Below are 16363 nucleotides of genomic sequence, written 5' to 3' on the forward strand. Positions count from 1 at the left end.
TATTGGGAGTAGCATCATGGATATTTTGCCACACCATTGTTTCTATGGGAGAATATATCCATAAGGTGATGCTGTACTGTGTTATTATTCAATGGCATAGTATGATGTCTCTCACCTTGGAAAGGTGGATCCTCAAAGCCTTTGGTCTCCTTGAGCAGTTTTCATGTAGCATGAACAGGAGGTGCAGATGCAACAGGACAATCTAGTTGTAACAATGGTAAGATCAGTGGGATAGCTAGAAAAATGGCAGCCTGAGCATCTGAACTGGAGCAACAGCAGCAGAGCTGGAACACTGATGTAGCAGATTCAACTCAGCAGTGAAGAACCTGTGTAGTAGAGCCAAGATTGCAACAGAGGCTTAAATTAGCAGAGGTGGCACAGCAATGTAGCAGGGATGACTCAGCAAGGAGGAACCAGTGTAGCATGGGAGTGTTTGCAACAGAAGGTCAAAGTTGCAGAGCTGGCACAGTGATGTAGCAGAGTTGATTCAGCAAAAAAGTGTAGCAGAACTAAGCTTGCAAGGGAGGCTCTTGCAGAAGTGCTCGAGCCACAGAATAGCAAAGTTTTACAAAGTTTTATGCTTGATGTAGCATTGATGGTGTTAAAGAGTAGCAGAGTTGTACAGCAAGGACTAATGTCGCAGTGCTAGAATCATGAAATAGCAGAGTTGTACAGATGTGCTAGGTATAGCAGTGCTGGAGTTACAATGTAGCAAAATAGTAGAGTTGAGACAGCAGTGGTGGTACAGTGTTGTGGCAGGAATGCCAACTACCTGAATACTCAGGCGGCATTATGCCACCTGAATCAAGTTTAAGTTACCCAGATGGATGACTTTATCAGAGTAAAAGATGGGACACAGTTTGGCCATGCTTGGTGCTGGAACCAGGACAAGTAAATAACACATTACTTGTCAATATCAATGTCATGTGAATGAGGCTGATCTGCTATACCAGGCAAAGCCTATGAACAAAGGAGGCACTGCTTCTACAAGAAAACAGTTGAGCTTTTCGTTTCTCATACATATATCTTTTTGTCACTTGATGTTTCAGAGCGCAAATGAAAAATTTAAAGAAAAGGCAATTTTTTGTAAAAGTCATAAAAATGCAACTCCACAATATGACCATTGCCTTCCGTTCTGGAATTCTGCTGGATCCAGCAATAGTCTTGCAACCCCAATGGGTCCCTGTACACCAGGAAACATAGCAGTGCCAACTCAGGACTTCAGTATATGGTTTGTTCGACCAACAACTACCCAACTCCACTAAATCACACTGGTGCTTCTCACTAAATTAGAATAGCATCAAAACGTTAATTTATTTCAGTTCTTCAATACAAAAAGTGAAACTCATATATAGAGTCATTACAAACAGTGTGATCTATTTCAAGTGTTTGTTTCTGTTAATGTTGATGATTATGGCTTACAGCCAATGAAAACCCAAAAGTCATTATCTCAGTAAATTATAATAACAAAAAACAACTGCAAAGGATTCCTAGGAGTTCATATAGGTCCTTTGGTCTGTTTCAGTTGGCTCCAAAATCATGGGGAAGACTGGTGACTTGACAGATGTCCAGAAGGCAGTCATTGACACACTCCACAAGGAGGGTAAAATACAAAAGGTCATTGCTAAAGAAGCTGGCTGTTCACAGAGTGCTGTATCCAAGCATATTAACGGAAAGTTGAGTGGAAGGAAAAAGTGTGGTAGAAAAAGGTGCACAAGCAACCGGGATAACTGCAGCCTGGATGTTGTGAAATTGGATTTTGGGCTCCCCCGGTGGCCACTGGTGGAATTGAACTGGTGTGCATCATCCCCTCTGTTCACCTGTTTCCATCAGGATGTGGGAGTCGCTATTTAACCTTGCTCCTCTGTCACTTCCATGCCGGTCATCATTGTAATCAGAAGCCTTTCTGTGCATGTTCCTGCTGCTAGACAACTCCCAGCTAAGTTGGACTTTAGTCCTCGTTTGTTTTTGCATTTTGTTCCAGTTCACAGCTGTAGTTTCGTTTCTGTGTCTGGAAAGCTCTTGTGATCTGAAATTGCCACTCTGATGTTATGAGTTAATACTAGAGTCTTAAAGTAATTTCAGGATGGTATTTTGATAGGGTTTTCAGCTGACCATGAAAGTGCCCTTTCTGTCTTCCTGCTATCTAGTAAGCGGACCTCAATTTTGCTAAACCTATTTTCATACTACGTTTGTCATTTCATCTAAAATCACCGCCAATATATGTGGGGGCCTCTGTCTGCCTATCGGGGAAACTTCTCTAGAGGTGAGCCAGGACTATATTTTCCTCTGCCAGGATTAGTTAGTCCTCCGGCCGGCGCTGGGCGTCTAGGGATAAAAAACGTAGGCAACGCTACCCGGCTACTGTTAGTTGTGCGGCAGGTTTAGTTCATGGTCAGTTTAGTTTCCATCCTTCCAAGAGCTAGTACTTATGTTTGCTGGGCTATGTTCTCTTGCCATTGAGAACCATAACAGTTTGACCGGCCCCAAAAAAGGGTTAAATTAATTGACAGAGAAAGGAGAGAAAAGAGAAGTCTGCTGAAGATTTTTTTTTTTTTTTCCCTTCCCTTCAGTTCTGAGTGTGCTTGTAATTGAATATCTTGCAAGTCTGCCTATATTGCAGCCTTTCTCTCTCTCTCTCTCCTTCTAATCCTGGAATGGCTCTGTGTTCACCTGTTTAAAATGGATATTCAGAGTTTAGCTGCAGGTTTGAATAATCTCACCACGAAAGTTCAAAATTTACAACATTTTGTTGTTCATGTTCCTATATCTGAACCTAGAATTCCTTTGCCTGAATTTTTCTCGGGGAATAGATCTTGCTTTCAAAATTTCAAAAATAATTGCAAGTTGTTTTTGTCCCTGAAATCTCGCTCTGCTGGAGATCCTGCTCAGCAGGTCAGGATTGTGATTTCCTTGCTCCGGGGCGACCCTCAGGATTGGGCTTTTGCATTGGCTCCAGGGGATCCTGCGTTGCTCAATGTGGATGCGTTTTTTCTGGCCTTGGGGTTGCTTTATGAGGAACCTCAGTTAGAGCTTCAGGCGGAAAAGGCCTTGATGTCCCTATCTCAGGGGCAAGACGAAGCTGAAATATACTGCCAGAAATTCCGTAAATGGGCTGTGCTTACTCAGTGGAATGAGTGCGCCCTGGCGGCGAATTTCAGAGAGGGTCTCTCTGATGCCATTAAGGATGTTATGGTGGGGTTCCCTGTGCCTGCGGGTCTGAATGAGTCCATGACAATGGCTATCCAGATCGATAGGCGTCTGCGGGAGCGCAAACCTGTGCCCCATTTGGCGGTGTCTACTGAGAAGACGCCAGAGAATATGCAATGTGATAGAATTCTGTCCAGAAGTGAACGGCAGAATTTAAGACGAAAAAATGGGTTGTGCTTCTATTGCGGTGATTCAACTCATGTTATATCATCATGCTCTAAGCGTACTAAGAAGCTTGATAAGTCTGTTTCAATTGGCACTTTACAGTCTAAGTTTATTCTATCTGTGACCCTGATTTGTTCTTTATCATCTATTACCGCGGATGCCTATGTCGACTCTGGCGCCGCTTTGAGTCTTATGGATTGGTCCTTTGCCAAACGCTGTGGGTATGATTTGGAGCCTCTTGAAACTCCTATACCCCTGAAGGGGATTGACTCCACCCCATTGGCTAGTAATAAACCACAATACTGGACACAAGTAACTATGCGGATTAATCCGGATCATCAGGAGATTATTCGCTTTCTTGTGCTGTATAACCTACATGATGTGTTGGTGCTTGGATTGCCATGGCTGCAATCTCATAACCCAGTCCTTGACTGGAAAGCTATGTCTGTGTTAAGCTGGGGATGTAAGGGGAAGCATGGGGACGTACCTGTGGTTTCCATTTCATCATCTATTCCCTCTGAGATTCCTGAATTCTTGACTGAATATCGTGACGTTTTTGAAGAACCTAAGCTTGGTTCATTACCTCCGCACCGGGAGTGCGATTGTGCCATAGATTTGATTCCGGGTAGTAAATACCCTAAGGGTCGTTTATTTAATCTGTCTGTGCCTGAACATGCTGCTATGCGAGAATATATAAAGGAGTCCTTGGAAAAGGGACATATTCGTCCTTCGTCATCTCCCTTAGGAGCCGGTTTTTTCTTTGTGGCTAAGAAAGATGGCTCTTTGAGACCGTGTATTGATTATCGGCTTTTGAATAAAATCACGGTTAAATATCAATATCCGTTGCCACTGCTGACTGATTTGTTTGCTCGCATAAAGGGGGCCAAGTGGTTCTCTAAGATAGATCTCCGTGGGGCGTATAATTTGGTGCGAATTAAGCAGGGGGATGAGTGGAAGACCGCATTTAATACGCCCGAGGGCCACTTTGAGTATTTGGTGATGCCTTTTGGTCTTTCAAATGCCCCTTCAGTCTTTCAGTCCTTTATGCATGACATTTTCCGTGATTATTTGGATAAATTTATGATTGTGTATCTGGATGATATTTTGATTTTTTTCGGATGACTGGGACTCTCATGTCCAGCAGGTCAGGAGGGTTTTTCAGGTTTTGCGGTCTAATTCCTTGTGTGTGAAGGGTTCTAAGTGCGTTTTTGGGGTTCAAAAGATTTCCTTTTTGGGATATATTTTTTCCCCCTCTTCCATCGAGATGGATCCTGTCAAGGTTCAGGCTATTTGTGATTGGACGCAACCCTCTTCTCTTAAGAGTCTTCAGAAATTTTTGGGCTTTGCTAACTTTTATCGTCGATTTATTGCTGGTTTTTCTGATGTTGTTAAACCATTGACTGATTTGACTAAGAAGGGTGCTGATGTTGCTGATTGGTCCCCTGCTGCTGTGGAGGCCTTTCGGGAGCTTAAGCGCCGCTTTTCTTCCGCCCCTGTGTTGCGTCAGCCTGATGTTGCTCTTCCTTTTCAGGTTGAGGTCGACGCTTCTGAAATCGGAGCTGGGGCAGTTTTGTCGCAGAGAAGTTCCGATTGTTCCGTGACGAGACCTTGTGCCTTTTTCTCGCGTAAATTTTCGCCTGCCGAGCGGAATTATGATGTTGGGAATCGGGAGCTTTTGGCCATGAAGTGGGCTTTTGAGGAGTGGCGTCATTGGCTTGAGGGGGCTAGACATCAGGTGGTGGTATTGACTGACCACAAAAATCTAATTTATCTTGAGTCCGCCAGACGCCTGAATCCTAGACAGGCGCGCTGGTCGTTGTTTTTCTCTCGGTTTAATTTTGTGGTGTCCTACCTGCCGGGTTCTAAGAATGTTAAGGCGGATGCCCTTTCTAGGAGTTTTGAGCCTGACTCCCCTGGTAACTCTGAACCTACAGGTATCCTTAAGGATGGAGTGATATTGTCTGCCGTTTCTCCAGACCTGCGGCGGGCCTTGCAGGAGTTTCAGGCGGATAGACCTGATCGTTGCCCACCTGGTAGACTGTTTGTTCCTGATGATTGGACCAGTAAAGTCATTTCTGAGGTTCATTCTTCTGCGTTGACAGGTCATCCTGGAATCTTTGGTACCAGGGATTTGGTGGCAAGGTCCTTCTGGTGGCCTTCCCTGTCTCGAGATGTGCGAGGCTTTGTGCAGTCTTGTGACGTCTGTGCTCGGGCCAAGCCTTGTTGTTCTCGGGCTAGTGGATTGTTGTTGCCCTTGCCTATCCCGAAGAGGCCCTGGACGCACATCTCGATGGATTTTATTTCGGATCTCCCTGTTTCTCAGAAGATGTCTGTCATCTGGGTGGTGTGTGACCGTTTCTCTAAGATGGTCCATTTGGTTCCCCTGCCTAAGTTGCCTTCTTCTTCCGAGTTGGTTCCTCTGTTTTTTCAAAATGTGGTCCGTTTGCATGGTATTCCGGAGAATATCGTTTCTGACAGAGGAACCCAGTTCGTGTCTAGATTTTGGCGGGCATTCTGTGCTAGGATGGGCATGGATTTGTCTTTCTCGTCTGCTTTCCATCCTCAGACTAATGGCCAGACCGAGCGGACGAATCAGACCTTGGAGACATATTTGAGGTGTTTTGTGTCTGCAGATCAGGATGATTGGGTTGCTTTTTTGCCTTTAGCGGAGTTTGCCCTCAATAATCGGGCCAGCTCTGCCACCTTGGTGTCTCCTTTTTTCTGTAATTCGGGGTTTCATCCTCGATTTTCTTCTGGTCAGGTGGAATCTTCGGATTGTCCTGGAGTGGATGCTGTGGTGGAGAGGTTGCATCAGATTTGGGGGCAGGTAGTGGACAATTTGAAGTTGTCCCAGGAGAAGACTCAGCTTTTTGCCAACCGCCGGCGTCGGGTTGGTCCTCGGCTTTGTGTTGGGGACTTGGTGTGGTTGTCTTCTCGTTTTGTCCCTATGAGGGTTTCTTCTCCTAAGTTTAAGCCTCGGTTCATCGGCCCGTACAAGATATTGGAGATTCTTAACCCTGTGTCCTTCCGTTTGGACCTCCCTGCATCTTTTTCTATTCATAATGTTTTTCATCGGTCATTGTTGCGCAGGTATGAGGTACCGGTTGTGCCTTCCGTTGAGCCTCCTGCTCCGGTGTTGGTTGAGGGCGAGTTGGAGTACGTTGTGGAAAAAATCTTGGACTCCCGTGTTTCCAGACGGAAACTCCAGTATCTGGTCAAATGGAAGGGATACGGTCAGGAGGATAATTCTTGGGTGACTGCCTCTGATGTTCATGCCTCCGATCTGGTCCGTGCCTTTCATAGGGCTCATCCTGATCGCCCTGGTGGTTCTGGTGAGGGTTCGGTGCCCCCTCCTTGAGGGGGGGGTACTGTTGTGAAATTGGATTTTGGGCTCCCCCGGTGGCCACTGGTGGAATTGAACTGGTGTGCATCATCCCCTCTGTTCACCTGTTTCCATCAGGATGTGGGAGTCGCTATTTAACCTTGCTCCTCTGTCACTTCCATGCCGGTCATCATTGTAATCAGAAGCCTTTCTGTGCATGTTCCTGCTGCTAGACAACTCCCAGCTAAGTTGGACTTTAGTCCTCGTTTGTTTTTGCATTTTGTTCCAGTTCACAGCTGTAGTTTCGTTTCTGTGTCTGGAAAGCTCTTGTGATCTGAAATTGCCACTCTGATGTTATGAGTTAATACTAGAGTCTTAAAGTAATTTCAGGATGGTATTTTGATAGGGTTTTCAGCTGACCATGAAAGTGCCCTTTCTGTCTTCCTGCTATCTAGTAAGCGGACCTCAATTTTGCTAAACCTATTTTCATACTACGTTTGTCATTTCATCTAAAATCACCGCCAATATATGTGGGGGCCTCTGTCTGCCTATCGGGGAAACTTCTCTAGAGGTGAGCCAGGACTATATTTTCCTCTGCCAGGATTAGTTAGTCCTCCGGCCGGCGCTGGGCGTCTAGGGATAAAAAACGTAGGCAACGCTACCCGGCTACTGTTAGTTGTGCGGCAGGTTTAGTTCATGGTCAGTTTAGTTTCCATCCTTCCAAGAGCTAGTACTTATGTTTGCTGGGCTATGTTCTCTTGCCATTGAGAACCATAACACCTGGAATAAATTGTTAAGAAAAGGCCATTCAAAAATTTGGGGAGATTCACAAGGAGTGGGCTTCTGCAGGAGTCATTGCTTCAATAGCCACCACACACAGACGTATCCAGGACATAGACTACAAGTGTCGCATTCCTTGTGTCAAGCCACTCATGACCAATAGACAACGCCAGAAGTGCCTTACCTGGGCCAAGGAGAAAAAGAACTGGACTGTTGCTCAGTGGTCCAATCTGTTGTTTTCAGATGAAAGTAAATTTTGCATTTCATTTGGAAATCAGGGTCCCAGAGTCTGGTGGAAGAGTGGAGAGGCCACAATCCAAGCTGCTTGAGGTCTAGTGTGAAGTTTCCACAATCGGTGATGGTTTGGGGAGCCATGTCATCTGCTGGTGTAGGTCCACTGTGCTTTATCAAGACCAACGTCAGCGCAGCTGTCTACTAGGAAATTTTGCCGACAAGCTTTTTGGAGATGGAAATGTCATTCTCCAGCAGGACTTGGCACCTGTCCACACTGCCAAAGGTACCAATACCTGGTTTATAAACAACAGTATCACTGTGCTTGATTGGCCAACAAACTCGCCTGACCTTGATTGTCAAGAGGAAGATGAAACACCCGACCCAACAATGCAGACAAGCTGAAGGCTGCTTTCACAGCAACCTGGGCTTCCATAACACCTCAGCAGTGCCACAGGCTGATCACCTCCATGCCACCCCATATTGATGCAGTAATTGATGCAAAAGGAGCTCTGACCAAGTATTGAGTGCATTTACTGAACACACATTTCAGTAGGCCAACATTTCGGATTTAAAAGTAATTTTTCAAGCTGGTGTTATAAAGTATTCTAATTTACTGAGATAATGACTTTTGGTCTTTCTTTGGCTGTAAGCCATAATCAACATTAACAGAAGTAAATCTCTTTTTGTATTGAAGAACTGAAATAAACTTTTTGATGATATTCTAATTTTGTGAGAAGCACTTGTAGATAGTGACCAGTCATTGATCACACTGAGCAAACAATAGGAAATCTTCATCCACCTAGAATAAAAAAGGAGTGGGATGCGATGCCTGGGCGATTGTCTGCAGCAGAACGCACTGCTGCCATGTGATGGCTTTGCGTCCTATCACTCAGTAACTATGCGGTTAGGTGGATTGTAAAAGGGCTTTGTATGAGTCATAAGATAATCATTAATTCACAGACTGACTTTGTTTTTAGCCGTTTTTTTACAGCAGTATCCATGGTTACCATAAAAACCACTTGTCACCCCTTCTCATTTTCGAGAACCAAGTAGATACTTTATAATTTATGACATAAACCGTGCCGGTGCCCTGCTCTGCTACAAGACGTGGTACAACGCACTGACAGTTCAGGATTACACTTTATTCCCTGGGGATGAGAAGACGGAGTCCCCAAGCATCGTCACTTTTACAGTATGTTACACGGAGAGGTTGTGATATGATGAAGCTGAAATATAGGGATTGTGTGAAATAAGAAAAAAAAAAAAACATTCAGCACTGCTCTAATTACTAAAGATGAGCTGCAATACCAGACACAACCTGTCTGTGAAAATGGAGCCATACTAAGCGATTTGAAAAATTGCAATGAGCGCTGGGTGGACTTTGTCACCTTTACAGTTATGGTACATCACCATTTATGTCAATTCAGACTAGAGATCCACAGATGCAGTATCCACACTCCTCCACATTGAAATTGCAACAACCAAAAAGAGAAGTCCCTCTGTAGAGAGACTCTTCAGGAACAGCCGAAGGGAACCATGGCTCCATATGGTAGAATAGAGATCGGCTCCAATACCCATCCTTGTACAGACAAAAACGTTTGGAGAACCCAGGATGGGACACTTTGGTCACTTGGCGATATATACCTCACTGTGCTGGGTCAGTCTCCTAAACTTGCCGCTTCTTCCTCTTTGTGGGTTCCCTCCAAAAGCGGGGTGCTACTGGTTGGGATAATAGGATGCCCTGAAATCGATGAGGTTCTAATCATCAGCGTGCCGTGCCAGAGGAAGGGTGAGACTCTGTCATTTCTATCATTCTGTGTACTTGCTGGTACTGTGCTATAGGTTGCTGCTGGCTGGAGCTCGATACAAGTGCTACGGTCATGATATCCATCATCTGAAAGAGTATGGACTGTGACTACAGACTATACTGGTGCGAGATACAAAAGCCATGGGCCAACCAAAAGTTGGGAGACAGCGGGTATCACCTGACAAGGGTCAGGGGAACTAAATAACTGCATCATTAAAGGGGACCTGTCACCCCCAAAATTGAAGGTGAGCTAAGCCCACCGGCATCAGGGGCTTATCTACAGCATTCTGTAGTTGAGGGCAGAGCAAAGTACTGCAGTGCGCAGGTGCCGGGAAAGGTCAGAGAGGCCCAGCACCTGCGCACTGCAGTACTTTGCTCTGCCCTCAACAGGGCAGACAAAGTACGCCTGTGCCGGAGCTGCAGCCTGAAGACAAGAAGAGGACGTCATTGTAAGAAGACGGGAGGCCCCGGACCGGACGGCGACGCCCATCGGACCAGAACAGAATCGGGACCGCCCCTGGGTGAGTATAATCTAACCTCTTTTTCTCATCTTTCAGGATACATCGGGGGCTTATCTACAGCATTACAGAATGCTGTAGATAAGCCCCTGATGCCGGAGGGCTTAGCTCACCTTCGATTTTGGGGGTGACAGGTTCCCTTTAACCTGCCTAGGTGATTATTACTACCCACAACCTCAGATCCTCACAGACGTCATTGGTCGACAACAGTGAGCTGCCAGCAGTGGATCTTGATGATTTGCCCAAGGGCATTTGTTCCTCAATCTTTAATATCTTCAGCCAAGACTGTAAGTGAGATTTCTGCACATGGCGCTCATACTCCAAACTGAATAAATTGAGATGTTTTGAAAAATTTGTTCCCATTTTCTCATCATTTGCATATCATTAACATGTCTATCCATCCTGAGATTTCCACAAATCCACAAATTTTCTTTCTTGGTGTTGTAGCTTTCTTTAGGACGTAGAGTATCTTTTAATAGGAAAAGTCAGACAATACACATCTACATTTAACAACTTTAGGAATTATTGTTATTAATATGATCATTCGTAAAAAACAAAAAATATCTATTGGTTGACCACTTAGTCCTCGTGCACACCCACAGGCATTGCTTGAGTATCTTAGGCTACGTTCACATTTGCGTTGTGCGCCGCAGCGTCGGCGCCGCAGCGCACAACGCAAACAAAAACGCGGCAAAACGCACGCTAAAACGCTGCGTTTTGCGCCGCATGCGTCCTTTTTGGCCGAAAGTTGGACGCAAAAAAAATGCAACTTGAAGCGTTTCTTGCGTCCAACGCTTGCGGCCATGCGGCGCAAAACGCAGCACAACGCATGTCCATGCGCCCCCATGTTAAATATAGGGGCGCATGACGCATGTGGCGCAGCTGCGGCGCTGACCGCAAATGTGAACGTAGCCTTAATCAGATTAAGGTCTGGACATTTACCCCAATTCCTCACAGGCACATTTTGGGGAATTTTTCATACGTCCAGTTTAACCCCTTAACGACCAGGGGTATTTCCATTTTTTTGCTCCCCTCCTTCCCAGAGCCATACGTTTTTTATTTTTCCGTCACTATGCCCATGTGAGGGCTTGTTTTTTGAGGGACGAGTTGTATTTTTGAACTACACAATTGCTTTTACCATATTGTGTACTGGAAAACGTGAAGAAAATTCTAAGTGTGGTGAAATTGCAAACACAGTTCAATTCCACAATGTTTTTTTACCATGTTCACTAAATACTAAACTGACCTGGCATTATGATTCTCCAGGTCATTATGAGTTCGCATATAAGAAAAACCTGGCACTCAACTTATATATAGGCGGTTTATTATTCAAGTAACAAAACGTTTTGGTCACCAATTTGACCTTCATCAGTTACTGTTACAGTTACAGTTTCTCTGTACCGTTTTTTCTGTACTTCCATTACCATGCCCTATTATTGATCTATTGATAATCGAGTTTTGTATATACTTTATTTATTTTTTTTTTATTTTTTATTTTTAAACACTGTTTCCTTTCACTGAGTGTTATCATATTATGCTTACAGTAACTGATGAAGGTCAAATTGGTGACCGAAACGTTTTGTTACTTGAATAATAAACCGCCTATATATAAGTTGAGTTCCAGGTTTTTCTTATATATGATTAAGGCCTGTTTCACACGTCAGTGGCTCCGGTACGTGTGGTGACAGTTTTCTCACGTACCGGAGACACTGACTCACGTAGACACATTAAAATCAATGTGTCTCTGCACATGTCAGCGTGTTTTCACGGACCGTGTGTCCGTTTGAAAAACACGGAGACATGTCAGTGTTCGTGGGAGTGCACGGATCGCACGGACCCATTAAAGTCAATGGGTCCGTGTAAAACGCGTACCGCACACGGATGCCGTTCGTGTGCCGTCCGTGTGCCATGCAGGAGACAGCGCTACAGTAAGCGCTGTCCCCAGCGTGGTGCTGAAGCCGCCATTCATCCCTTCTCTCCAGCAGCGTTCCCTGGAGAGAAGGAATGAAAAATCATTGTTTTTTTATTTTTTTTGTGGTTAAAATAAACTTCCCGGCAACCTCCCACCCCCTGTGCGCCCGCCCGCTGGAAATAAAATACTCACCCAGCTCCCTCGATGCTTCCTCTCAGCGCCGCAGCTTGTCCTGTATGAGCGGTCACGTGGTTCCGCTCATTACAGTGATGAATATGCGGCTCCACCTCCCATAGGGGTGGAGCCGCATATTCATCACTGCAATGAGCGGCACCACGTGACCGCTCATGCAGGACAAGCTGCGGTGCTGAGAGGAAGCATCGAGGGAGCTGGGTGAGTATTTTATTTCCAGCGGGCGGGCGCACAGGGGGTGGGAGGGGGGAGGTTGCCGGGAAGTTTATTTTAACCACAAAAAAAATAAAAAAACAATGATTTTTCATTCCTTCTTTCCAGCGAACGCTGCTGGAGAGAAGGGATGAATGGCGGCTTCAGCACCACGCTGGGGTCAGCGCTTACTGTAGCGCTGTCTCCTGCCCGGTCCGTGTGGTACTCAGTCGGCACACGGGCGGCACACGGCTGCCGCACGTGTGCCGCACTGATGTGCCACGTGAGCTCACAGACACACGGACACGGATAACTCCGGTACCGATTTTTCCGGTACCGGAATTATCTGGACGTGTGAGACTGGCCTAAGGTGTTGGAACCTACCTGGGCACCTCCTATTGAAGCTGTGCACACGTTTATTTGCTAAATTACAAGTTCGCAGACACCAAACATGTTTAGGTTCTTTTTTATGTAAGTGGTGAAAAAAAATCCAAAGTTTGTAAATAAAAAAAAAGAAATGGCGCCATTTTCTGAGACCTGTAGCGTCTCTAATTTTCGTGATCTGGGGCTGGGTGAGGGCTTATTTTTTGCGTGCCGAGATGACGTTTTTATTGATACCATTTTGGTGTAGATATGATCTTTTGATCGCCCGTTATTGCATTTTATTTCAATGTTGCAGAGACCAAAAAAACATAACTCTGGCGTCTTGATTTTTTTTCTTGTTACGCCGTTTACCAATCGGATTTTTTTTATATCTTGATAGATCGGGCAATTATGGATGCGGTGATACCAAATATGCATTTTTTTTCAATTGTTTTATTTGGTTGGGGCAAAAAGGGGGGGGGGGATTTAAACTTTTATATTTTTTAATATTTTTAAAAACTTTTTTTTTTTAAACTTTGTCAATAGTCTCTACGGGAGACTAGAAACTGTGATCATCTGATCTCTTGTGCTACAAAGAGCAGGGCTACAGTCCTGCTTTGTGTAATAAAAATGTTCATCTGCTATGAGCTCCGACCACCGGGTGTTGCTCATAGCAGTTCAGCAATGACAACCGCAGGGTTCTTCTGCAGACCCTGGGTTGTCATACCAAACCCTCGGCGCCCCGTGATAATGGGACGCCGACAGGGACGCCGATGGGTGATGCTAATACAAGCATTTGATCTGCATGAGTTAAGTGCCTCTGTCAGAGATTGACAGCAGCATTTAACTAGTTAACAGCCATGGGTGGATCGTAATTCCACCTGCGTATATTAGGGGCAAATGACAGCTGATCAGATCAGATCAGCATGTCAAAAGGGAGGGAGGAGACCTATGACAGGTATACATGTCATAGGTCGTTAAGGGGTTAAAGAGCTATAATTTTTTTCTTGTTCAGATATTCAAATAGTTTTTGCATTCTTCTTTGTGATAGGTGGGACATCATTTTTTTTTGTTATTTTCATACTCTATCTCATTAATTGTTTTTACCGATTACAGGCGATATTAAATACTTGTTATTTTTTAGCCAATTTCCCTATGACTGTTGTTGGTAGTTTGGCCCCAGTTACAGGAGAAATTCATCCTCATTGCTGCATAGCAGCGCTAACTGTAGCTCCTGTTCCCTCTCTCCACCCAACAATCCCATGACCTCTGCGTCTGGAGGAGGCAGCCATTAGCACTTCCAATTGCTTTACTCACAGCACTGTCTTAGCAATGTGTACACAGCGATCAGACTAAGATGGTAATAAACAACTATGGGGAGACTGGCTGTGTCTGACAGTCGGCTCGCCGCACCCGCAGCTGCAGAGTACAATGCAGAAGTAATTAAAGGGAATCTGTCAGCAGGATTTCACATCGAATACTATTTACATGTGCATGTAGCTCTTTCAAAGACCAACAATTGATCTTGGGGGCAATGGGGCCGGATGTTATACACTGGGGGGCAATGTGGATGGATGTTATACACCTGGGGGGGTTTTAGGTTGAGGGGCTGGGTGTTATACACAGGGGGCCACTGTGGTTGGATGTTATTCATTGGGGGCAATGGGGCCAGATGTATACCGGGGGGCAATGGGGCTGGATGTTACACACCGGGGGGTGAGGGGCCAGATGTTATATACAGGGGGGCAATGGGGCTGGATGTTATATACCGGGGGGGGTGAGGGGCCAGATGTTATACACCGGGGGGCAATGAGGCTGGATGTTATATACCGTGGGGTGAGGGGCCAGATGTTATATACCGGAGTGCAATGGGGCTGGATGTTATACACCGGGGGTGAGAGGCCAGATGTTATATACTGGGGTACAATGGGGCTGGATATTATATACCGGGGGGTGAGGGGCCAGATGTTATACACCGGGGGGCAATGAGGCTGGATGTTATATACCGTGGAGTGAGGGGCCAGATGTTATATACCGGAGTGCAATGGGGCTGGATGTTATACACCGTGGGGGGGGGGGAGGGCAATGGGGCTGGATGTTATATACCGGGGGGGGTTGAGAGGCCAGATGTTATATACCGGAGTGCAATGGGGCTGGATGTTATACACTGGGGGGTGAGAGGCCAGATGTTATATACCGGGGGGGGCAATGGGGCTGGATGTTATATACCAGGGGGGGGTTTGAGAGGCCAGATGTTATATACCGGGGGGCAATGGGGCTGGATGTTATATACCGGGGGGGGGGGGTTTGAGAGTCCAGATGTTATATACCGGAGTGCAATGGGGCTGGATGTTATACACCAGGGGGTGAGAGGCCAGATGTTATATACCGGGGGGCAATGGGGCTGGATGTTATATACCGGGGGGGGGTTGAGAGGCTAGATGTTATATACCAGGGGGCAATGGGGCAGGATGTTATACACTGGGGGGGTTTAGGTCGAGGGGCTGGGTGTTATACACAGGGGGCCACTGTGGTTGGATGTTATTCATTGGGGGCAATGGGGCCAGATGTATACCGGGGGGCAATGGGGCTGGATGTTACACACCGGGGGGTGAGGGGCCAGATGTTATATACAGGGGGGCAATGGGGCTGGATGTTATATACCGGGGGGGGTTTGAGAGGCCAGATGTTATATACCGGGGGGCAATGGGGCTGGATGTTATATACCAGGGGGGGGGTTTGAGAGTCCAGATGTTATATACCGGAGTGCAATGGGGCTGGATGTTATACACCAGGGGGTGAGAGGCCAGATGTTATATACCGGGGGGCAATGGGGCTGGATGTTATATACCGTGGGGTGAGGGGCCAGATGTTATATACCGGAGTGCAATGGGGCTGGATGTTATACACTGGGGGGTGAGAGGCCAGATGTTATATACCGGGGGGCAATGGGGCTGGATGTTATATACCGGGGGGGGGGTTGAGAGGCTAGATGTTATATACCGGGGGGCAATGGGGTAGGATGTTATACACTGGGGGGGTTTAGGTCGAGGGGCTGGGTGTTATACACAGGGGGCCACTGTGGTTGGATGTTATTCATTGGGGGCAATGGGGCCAGATGTTGTATACCGGGGGGCAATGGGGCTGGATGTTACACACCGGAGGGAGAGGGGCCAGATGTTATATACAGGGGGGCAATGGGGCTGGATGTTATATACCGGGGGGGTGAGGGGCCAGATGTTATACATCGGGGGGCAATGAGGCTGGATGTTATATACCGTGGGGTGAGGGGCCAGATGTTATATACCGGAGTGCAATGGGGCTGGATGTTATACAATGTGGGGTTAGAGGCCAGATGTTATATACCGGGGGGGCAATGGGGCTGGATGTTATATACTGGGGGGGTGAGGGGCCAGATGTTATATACCGTGGGGTGAGGGGCCAGATGTTACAGTATATACCGGAGTGCAATGGGGCTGGATGTTATACACCGGGGGGTGAGGGGCCAGATGTTATATACCGGGGGGCAATGGGGCTGGTTGTTATATACCGGGGGGGGGGGGGAGGTAGAGAGGCCAGATGTTATATACCGGGGGGCAATGGGGCTGGATGATATACACCGGGGGTCAGGGGCCAAATGTTATATACCGGGGGCAATGGGGCTGGAT

Source organism: Ranitomeya variabilis, chromosome 1 (genome assembly GCF_051348905.1).
Source record: "Ranitomeya variabilis isolate aRanVar5 chromosome 1, aRanVar5.hap1, whole genome shotgun sequence".
In the NCBI taxonomy this organism is placed as follows: domain Eukaryota; kingdom Metazoa; phylum Chordata; class Amphibia; order Anura; family Dendrobatidae; genus Ranitomeya; species Ranitomeya variabilis.